We start from the raw sequence: 10,869 nt of genomic DNA on the forward strand, positions 1-10,869 counted from the left end.
TTAGCACATAATCATAATTTAATTCCAAACAAGCATTTTATCAAACACATGGTAGGCATAAAATAAATGTGAATGTTTTAGAAAAATTCTCATTTAATTGATGGAAACCAAATGAAGCCCAAGAGTTTGATCATCTCACTTTTGCATAGTCTTCAACAAGAAATGAAGAAATAGAAGACAACAAAAATTAAAGTCTATTCTAAAAAGGTAAAGAGAAGAGAAAACCTAATCTAGTCTAACTCTCAAAACTATTATCTACTACTCATCCATTTCTTTTTCTTCTCCCCTTCAAAATGAAAGCAAAATGCTGTTTATATAGGAAACAATTAGAAGACTAAAATTCCCTTAATGTTATTACAAAGTTTAAGGCTTAAAATTGAAGAATGAGCATAAAATGCCCTTAAACACACAGGTCCACGTCCCTTGAAATTGTCACGACATCACAGCGTTGACTACTCCTCGTCATGACATGAGGTTGTGAAGTCGTAACGTCGGCTGTTTCCACATCACAATGAGATGGCTTGACTTGCTCCCCCATGCTTTTGTTTCAACGTTGTAGCTGCCCAGCCTCTTGGTTATGACCTAAGCTACAGTTTAGCCCTTGAAATGCACCTTCAGCTCTCAATTGATCCTATATAACCACACAAATTTATTTAGATATCCAAAACATAAAATAACATAAAAATTACTCAAAAAATCACACTTTTACTACTTAAACTCCTAAAACTGTAAATTAACATTAAAATGACTCGATTCTACTTAAAATATGTTGAAATATGTGTAAAGGAACAACAAATAAACATGCCAAATTACAGTAGATCACCTATCCATAAGGGCAGGCGAAGACCAACAACCTTGAGCCTTGTACAACCAGTTTAGGACCTATTATGAGTTCAACTTCTCCCAACCCAGGTATTCGACCATGTATAATATCAGGGAATCTTGGTAGTACCCCTGCATCTCTCACCCAACCAGCATTGCAGTAACTCTAATCATCACTACAAAACCTAACACTAGAGGGCATCGAACTGAGCAACGTATGCACTTAAAGAATGCTATTGAAATGGCAATTCAGAAAGGGTATCTCAAGTTTCTAGCTCAGAACCCCCATCAGCTAAACAAAGCTGAAGACAATAAAGTAAGAAAATCAAGGTTGGAGTGCGATGACAAGGGAAAGAAAGCAGTGAGTGGAATTAATGATTTGCTAGTAGAGGGAAGAAAATAGGTTAGGTCCATCAAACTTAAAGCAGAAGGCTCATTTAGAAAGTTTCTTATTGGTTTTAGCCATGACTAAAAAACCAAAGCCTTCTCCATGGGATTTTTAATTTTCAGAACATGATAATAGGGATGTTTTAGATATGAAAAGTGAAGACCCTCTGGTGGTCTCGACCAATATCTCCTTTTCCCAAGTCATGAGAATCTTGGTCGACATAGGCAGCTTGGTAAATATCTTGACAACTAAAGCGTTTTATCAATTGGGGCTCAAGTTCACACAACTTAAGCCCACAAGCCCAATATATGGCTTCACAAACAATCCAATCATAGTTAAAGGATATTAGATCTGGTGCCCTAAGTATAGTATATGATTTTGTAAACTTGTAATTTTTTTAAATAAATTGGTTAAAAAATAATTCATGAATTACATTAATATACTTTGTATAATGTCCTCATATGGTTTTTTTTTTTGCAAAGTAAATATTGAGTCACTGGCTGTTTAATGTTTAAACTAATACTAAACGATATTGCATGGTCGAATCGTAATACAGAAAGATAACTTATATTAGTAGATAAACCTATGTTTGAAAACCGGGTTTGAAAAATGCAACAAAAAATAAATTTATGGAAAAACTATAGTTTTAAAAGAAAATTCCAGAACAAGAACTTAATTGTGATATTTCAAGTAATAAACACTTAATCAAAATTATATCTTTTCGATTTGTCTAGGATGAACGCTTTGACCGAGTAGTCTTCTCCACTATCCTCAAGCTCACATCTCCTAATTGTGGGCTCGCTTCGAATAAAAAATCACAAAAATTAACAGTAGGGTAATTTTGCAATTTCTCTAAACTCTTAGGCCAAGTTGTAAATAAGAAAAATATCTCTAGAAATTTTTCTGAAACAATTTCTTTAGAGAATTTTCTCTTGACAACTTTCTCTTGAATTCAAGTGTGTGAAAAATAATGATCCAAGGCTTATGTAGAGTTTAAGGAGATCAACTATGATTAAACTTAATCACTTTAATATTAAATTAATATAATATTTATCAAGATAAATATTAGATTAAATTTAATATTTAATCTTATTAAATTAATAGAATATTTATCTACAAGATAAACATTAAGTTAAATTTAATATTAAATCTATTAAAATAATATTATTTTGGGAATAGTTAATCTGAAATAAAATTCTCTAGTAGAGTCCCAGTAGGAGTGTAGTTCTTCCACTGCTCAACCACCGAAGACCCACTGTTGACGACCATTTTTCAGCCATTGAAATGTAGCTGTCACAGCCGCTGACACCCCGAGCTGGTTTGGTTTCTACCAGTTTGAATCGGGCCAATGACGGCCTAAGCGATCCGGTCCAGCCACTGGTTGGACTAGGGGTGTTCCGTCGGTTAACCGATCCGAAATAACATTAATCGAATTAATCGACCTTTCAAAATTTTTAACCGTTAACCGAACCGAAATTTTTTCAAAAAAATTAACCGAACCGAAATTTTTTCGGTTAATTTGGTCAGTTAACCGAATTAACCGAAAATTATATATTTTTTATTTTTGGTTCAAAATTAACTAAATTACCCGAATTAACCGAATTACCCGAATTACCTGAATTGAACCACTACATAATTAAAAACATTACATAAGTCTTACAATTAACACATAAATTATTTGTAATTTTTATTAAATTATTTGTAATTTTTATGATTGGGTTGGGTTGGGTAATTGGGTTGGATACTTGGGTTTAGGTGAATAGTGGGCCTCTTTATATATTATAATTTTATTTATTAATTTTTTCGGTTAAACCGAAAAAATTTGGTTAGCCGATTGGTTTCGAACCGAATTAACCGTTAACCTAAAAATAAAAAAATAATTAACCGACCCCGGACCGAAAAAATTCGGTTAATTGACCGATTAACCGAATTCGGTATGTTAACCAAATTTTTTTGGTTTTATCCGAATTTTGCACACCCCTAGGTTGGACCGTCAGCCTATTCCACAAACCAGACCCAGTTCGACCAGTTTTTGAGTCTTAGTCTAGGTTTTGGTTCTCGGGTTCAATTTACGATCTTTGGTCAAATTTTCTGGTTTAATTACTGTAACAGTCAATTTTCAGTGATGTCGAAAATAGTGGTTCGAGGCCACCAAATCCGGCAAGTAAGTTCATAAATATTATTATTTAATATTTATGGGTCAAATATGATTTTAGAAATATTTTTTTGAATCAGTAATTAGTGTTTTATGAAGATTTATTCGGTTATGTGGTTGTAGAAAATGAGGTGTTCTATAAACCAAGCCGTAAATATTGAAGTTTCATTAAGAAATTTTAACGTTTCGATAGTGAATTAATTAAAAAGGACTAAATTGCATAAAGGGTGAATGTTGAATTACCATTGCTTAAAGTTGAGCGGCATAAGAAGATATTTATTTAAAAATCTAAAGTTAAAATATATTATAATATTATAATAATATTACTTAAAACTTAAGTATATATATTATATATATTATATTATATTATAAAAGAACAAACAAATAGAAAAGAAGGAAAGAAACAAAGAAGCAAAATGAAAACAGGGGAGAAAGGAAAGAAAAAGAAAAGGGGAAGGAAAGAAAGAAAATTTGGGATTTCAAAGTTCAAAGTTTGATTGGTAAGCCAATTTAGTCTCTTTTCTTGTAATTTTTGAGTTTTTAGAATCTTAGAACAAAATACTACTTGATTTAAGTTGAAATTTTAAAAGTTAGTAAATTTTTAGATGTTGTTCATGTTGAATAAATTGAAGAATTAGGGATTAGATTGATAAAATTTCAAGTTAAGAGTTAGTAAAGGATTGATTTGTAAAATAAAACATAACATAAGTTTTGAATTAATAGGGACTAAATTGAGAGAATTTCAAAATTAGGGATTTATGGTGAATTTAGAGAGTTAAATTAGTTTAAAGTGGGAATGGAATGAAAATATGAAATTAGTTTTGAGAATAAAAGTTAGTCTCGATTCAGGGACTAAATTTGAATTTAGGCAAATATTGAGTAAAAAATAAAATATTTAATGTGAGATTGAATGGTGTTGTATTGATGATTTTTAATTGTTTTAATTTCGTAGCTAGTGTCGTACCAGAATTCTCGACTAAAAAGGGAAAAAATATAGTCGACGATGAATAGCTCGGAATTCCTGGTTTGTATTTCTATAATCCGAATCTAATTATTAATTGTTGTATTTTAATTAAATGTTATGGTAAGTGATTGAGGTGAGAATTATTGTGTTTTACAATTGAAATGGATTGTTTTGGTATGTGATGAAATTATATTGGTTGAATTGAATTGGAATATATATATTATAAATATATATCTGTAAATGTGAAATTGTACAAATATGATAATTGAATTATTTTTTATATGTATAAAATTCAGTTTTAATGCCCAAGTAGACGGAATTTAGAACTACTAGGATATTAGTGGCATGCCATTATGGAACCTTAGCGTGCTCTCTGATTATTAGCACGTCAATGCTCTCTGTTTAGCACATCTGTGCTTTTTGTATAACACTTTAGTGCTCTCTATTTATTAGTGCATAATAATGCACCTCTGTATTTGTTCCGTATATCTAGTGTGTTCTATAAAATCTACTCTGGGCTAAGAATATGAGATAGTAGACTAAAAATAGAATGTGAAATATGTTGTAAATACATGGAATACACGAGTTATATATTCATAAATTGAATATGGAATGGATAGTGCCATTGTTTAAATGATACGTGAATAAATTATAGAAATGTATTATATATAGCAAGTGGTGAAAACTGAGTATTGTGTGATTTTAAATGTTCAATTGTGCTTAACAATTTATTATACATATTTTATTGTTTTATTTTTAAAAAGAATTCAGATTATAGAAATACTACTGAGTTTTTACTCAGCGTACGGTTTTGTTTTCCGTACGCAGGTTAAGTACATAAGTTTAATCGCTGATTCAACATCCAACAACCATCCCGAACTCAAATATGGTGATGTTTATTTCTTTGTGTCGGCATGTACCTAGAGTGTCTAAATAATAGTTATTTTGTGGTTTGATTGTAAATAAAGTTATAAGATTAATTTTGGAGAGTTTATAATTTGGATTCAAATGATGCTTTGATGACTTGTTTAAATGATATAAAATGTTTGAGATTTTTGTCTGCTTGATCTGTAAACTCTGATAATGCTTCATAACCCGGTACAGGCAAGGGATACGGGTTGGGGTGTTACAATTACCCACTGGATCAATTGTCTTATTTGAAAGTAATTTCCAAAAATATCATATTAATTTTAATTAATTTGATTAGTTTAATTTTACTTGATCAAAATTAATTTTCCCAAAAATCACTTATATTTTCCAAATTAAATTTTCAAGAAGATTCTTTAATAAAAATCTCTAGTTGAACACTTCTTATGATCGCCAAATTTAATTCCACATCAAATAAATCAACTCAATTAAATTATTTCCAAAGTCGGAGAATTTACTTCTAATTCAAATGTAGTCCGTCTAAGCTTTTGTTGAGCTAGTGAATGGACCAATCAGACATACACAATTAGGCTTTAGTAATTGCAATTATGTCCAGAAGCATCGTTTCGATTATTCACAATTACTTAATTATGGAGTCAATCTACAAGAAGTACCATGATTGAAAACTCATTATTGTATACTCTTTACGAAAGCAATTCATCCAACTGATTTGTCCAATGACCTCGTCATGTGTATGTTACCATCATATGATATCCTTGATTCCTTTGAGTTAAGTCCATTCACTCAATAAATCGTATTTTATCTCATTATCACCATTGTGTCTTCTTATTGATTAATATGATCACTGTCAACAAATGACTGTGATAAATTGCTCATTCAAGAACAAGCAACTCGTGGCCACGTTTTATATTTATCAATCCACACAATGCTAATGAGAGGATATCGTTAACTCTTTAATTGAGCTATGAATTCTACTATTGCAAGTAAATTCATGTCATACACAAGTCATGTACCCAACATACCGGCTATTAGCCTGATCATTTTTAGAGCATAAGCCTCCACTTATATCAAAGCACATGAGTTATATACACATGGTCAGTAACTAACTTAGGATTTAGGTTAATCATACCATGAATGTCACAAGTGAATTAATTCACAAATAGATAGTCAGTATCGCATATCATTCAGAATATAGCAAGCCATTTGTATCGTATATCCTGAGAAGAAAGTAGGGAATTGTGAATAGCTTAATATTAAATGAACCATGTCAAGCAACATTATATTCTTTCTCTCAGCTATGCCAATATTTTGTGGAGTGCCCAACCCAATCAACTGCGATAAAATCTCATTCTCTATGAGGTATTTGAAAAAAATCATCAGACAAGTATTCCCCACCTCGATCAGATCAAAAATTCTTTATGGATAAACCTACTTACTTTTCCACTTCTGCACGAAACTTTTAAAATTTATCAAAGGTTTTGCTTTTGCGGTGCATCAGATACACACATCCATATCGAGAATAGTCATCAATGAAAGTTACATAATAATCGTAACTTCCTCAGGCATTGATGCTCATAGAACCATATACATCAGTGTGCACAAGTTCTAAAGATTGGTTGGCCCTTATACCTTTCACATTAAAAGACCTCTTAGTCATTTTACTTTCCAAACAAGATTCACATTATGGAAGACTAACTTGCTTAAGCATACTTAAGGGACCATCTTTCACAAGTCTAGTGATTCTTTCTTGGTTAATATGACCAAGTCTTAAGTGTCATAGGTGCCTCTCATTACAGTGAGAAGTTTTAAGCTTTTTATTCATTATTTCAGTTTGAAGTATCGGGTAGTTATTTGGTTTGATAAAGTAGTAATTGTTTTTCATCCATTCATTATAGATTAAAGAACGATTTTTGTGAATAACAATCTCTTTATTGAATGCTACGGTATAACCGTCATAAAATAAAACAAGTTATAAAAATTAAATTCCTCTTAAAATGAGGTAAATAAAATACGTTCTTTAAAACAATATTCCTAAAACTGTCAAAATATAAAATAACTTTTCTCACAACTTCGGCTGGAACATAGCTCCTATCTTTAGTCCACAACGAGAGATTTCTGTCATGCAGACTTCTCGTCTTGTTGAACCCTTGTAAAGAAACACACACATTATTAGTGGCTCCAGAATCAATAACCCAATTTTCAATTGTTTCTTCCACTAATCAAGCTTCAACCATAAAGAATTCCATACCTTTTCCTTTTTTGGCTAGGTAATCTAAATACTCATTGCAGTTTGATCTGAAATGTTCATTCCTATTGTAGAAGAAACATTTGATCTTTTTAGGATCTTTTGACTTCTTAGCCTTCTTCCTATCTGCACGAGGTGCAACCAAAGACTTAGTTAGTTTCTTTTTTTCCTTAGCTTTCTACTTCCTCTTAAAGGACAAAAGACCCACAACTAAGTTTGTCTTAGGTTTCTTCTGAATTGGCTTACCACCATTCAGCATCAACTCATAAGATTGTAATTTCTTCATGAGCTGAGTCAAGGTAAGTGCCTTGTTCCCCAATTTGTAAGCGACCCTAAAACCAACAAACTCATTGGTTAAGGATTTGAATATTATTTCAATCTAAGTGTTCATGTTTAGTTCAACCCTATTGTCCCCTATTTCTACAAAGAATCCCATAAGCTTAAGTATATGTTCTTTGACTGGAGTGTCGGGTTTCTGCTGGGAGTTCATCAAATTTTTAATAGTGAATTGTTGAGCCAACGCAACTTGGTCTTCGAACAAATCCTCCAAATTTTTCATGATCTCTTTCCAGTACATAAATTCTTGTTTTGCTTTTGCGACACACTACTCATGCTTGCTAACATATAACATCGAAAAATCGAGTCAAAGTCTCTCCAGCGACTTCTCACTTTGGGCAAAGCTTTAGGAGGACATGTTTTGTCAAGAACGAATTTGTGTATCTAACATCTGAAAACTATTAGCAAGTTCCATTTCCATTTTCAAAAGTTATCTCCATTCAATTTATTCTCAATAAGAATGCTAATAAGAGGAGTAAGACACATATTTGAATTGAAAAATAAAGATTCACTAATTACTATCTTTGTATTAAGCAACTATTTTCATTTCAGCAACATATCAAGAATACAGTATGATGCATGTGTCTTGTATTAAAACCTTAAAAAAACATTTTTCTATTGCTACGATCATTCTCAAACCCATCAACCATGTCGCTTTGAGGTCTAATGATTAATTAGTAAGAACATGAACTCCACACGAACCAACGACTGTTTAACGTTTGGTCATCATTTCTAGCTTAAATATCGTTTCTTGGAAAACTATTTAATAAGAGAAGATCTTGAGTGTGCAACCATTGACTCAACACCCATCATGAACACGCTTTCATTTGTGAGTCATCTTGGGACAATCTCACTAAAAGTCATGCATGACTAGATATCCTTAAAAGGAAATTTATCTAGTGAACCCACATGATAAAGTTTACCTTGGGGTGCGGCCAGGGTAGGAATCAGCTTGAAACTTTATCAAGCTATTATTTAGGGACCATCAATGGAGGTCGTAGGTATTATTCAAGGACATTCACCCACTAAATATTTTAAAATAACATGCAAGGTTTCTTTTTATCCCATATTTCAAGAATGTTCATATAATAGTCCTAGTGGCATTCTTACCTAATCTATATGACATGCTTCTAATATATGCATGGTATGCTTTGACAATTTCATAATATGCATAAGAATCAATCAATCATAAGAAGCATGTACCAGGTACGGTCCCAAGAAAGGGAGATGAGTCAAATTTGACCGCTTAAATCCTAGCCAAAGTCAATCTTAGACATGTACCTTCTCATTACCACACATCTCACAGTAATCGAATAACCTAAAGAAGTAAATAGAACAATACAACACATGTATTTTCTCAATACCACATATCTTATTTTTTTAATCGATCAACTGCGGATCATCTCATATATATATCACTATTATAAAATTATATAATATAAATATTATAAACAATTATAATATATATATATATATATATAAGGAGATAAGTAATTAAAATAAAATTGCCAACCAAGATTTCCACGATTCTATTTTTAGAAAATAAATGAAAAAAAATAAAATTACATAGTTTTTCACCATAAGGAATTCCTTGGGTCTTCAACCGCCATCACTCTATCTTCTCCTCGTCATGAACTTCTTTTGTAAAAATTACATTTAAGTCAAATGTTCATTTTCGGTTCATAATAATTCTATGAACTAAAAAAAAGTCATACGTGGAGATGATAGTTCACTGTCTATTTCCTAAGAACCACAACCTTGGCAAAAAAACAATTATATAACAAATATATAATATCACATTCATTCCCATATATAACTCAAAACATGTATAAGATTTAAAGAATGCAACTTTCAATATAATCAAATCATTCAAGAAGAAGAAAAATTTATTTCGATTATCTGTTTATACTTATAGATAGAGCACAACCTAGCTTTGATACAAATTGTTGGAAAATCAAATTTGAAAAACGTATCAAAAAATAAATGTAGGGAAAACCCAAAGTTTTAATTTTTTTTTCAAAACAAGAACTTGGTTGTGATATCTAAAGTAATAAACACTTAATCAAAATTGTACCTTTTTTTATTTATCTAGGATGAACGCTTCAACCGAGTAGACTTCTCCGTTATCCTTAAGCTCACGTCTACCGAGTGTGGGCTTGCTATTAATCAGAAAAGTTTTCACAAAAATTACCAGTGGGGTAATTTTACAATTCCCCTAAAATTTTGGGTCAAGATGTAAATAAGAAAAATATCTTTAGAAAATTTTCTAAAATAAATTCTTTAGAGAATTTTCTCTCTACAACTTTCTCTTGAATTCAAATGTGTGAAAAATAATGACCCAAGGCTTTCTTTATTTTAGGAGAGTTTAGAGAGTTTAACTATTATTAAACTTAATTACTTTAATACTAAATTAATAGAATATTTATCTAAGAGATAAAATTAAATTAAATTTAAATTTAAGATAATTCATTTAATATTAAATTAATAAAATGCTATTAAGATAAGTTTAAATTTAATTTAATTTAATATTAAATCTATTAAAATAATATTATTTTTTGGAACAGTTAATTTGAAATTAAATTCTCTGGTAGAGTTTCAATAGGAGTGTAATTTTTTCACTGCTCAACCATCGAAGACCCACCGCTGCCGATCATTTTTCGACCACAAAAATACCATCGTTGCAGCCACGGCACCCCGAGCTGGTTCAGTTTCTACTGGTTTAGTCTGGGCTAATGATGGCCCAACCGTTCCGGTCCAACCACCTGTTGGACTATCGGCCCAGTTTCACATACCAGACCCGGTTCGACAAATTTTTGGGTCTTGGTCTCGGTTTTGGCTCCTAGGCCTAATTTATGGTCTCAGGTCCAATTTTCAAGATCAATTACCCACTGGGTCAATTGTTTTACTTAAAAATTAATTTCCAAAATTATCATATTAATTGTAATTAATTTGATTGATTTAATTTTACTTAATCAAAATTAATTTTCCCAAAAATCACTTAAATTCTCCAAATTAAATTTTCAAGAAATTTTTTTTAATAAAATTCTCTAGTTGAACACTTCTTACTACTG

General features: G+C 31.2%; 1 long non-coding RNA gene across 1 annotated transcript; it reads right to left on the reverse strand.

Moving 5' to 3' along the window:
• Positions 1 to 236: 236 nt before the first annotated feature.
• On the reverse strand, positions 237 to 1,425 carry LOC128032667 (uncharacterized). The gene is made up of 2 exons (XR_008188915.1): positions 824 to 1,425; positions 237 to 631 (listed from the first exon to the last, which is right to left on the reverse strand). It is a non-coding gene; the product is annotated as an uncharacterized LOC128032667 (long non-coding RNA).
• Between the last annotated feature and the right edge of the window lie 9,444 nt (positions 1,426 to 10,869).

This window comes from Gossypium raimondii, chromosome 9 (assembly GCF_025698545.1).
Source record: "Gossypium raimondii isolate GPD5lz chromosome 9, ASM2569854v1, whole genome shotgun sequence".
NCBI lineage: Eukaryota > Viridiplantae > Streptophyta > Magnoliopsida > Malvales > Malvaceae > Gossypium > Gossypium raimondii.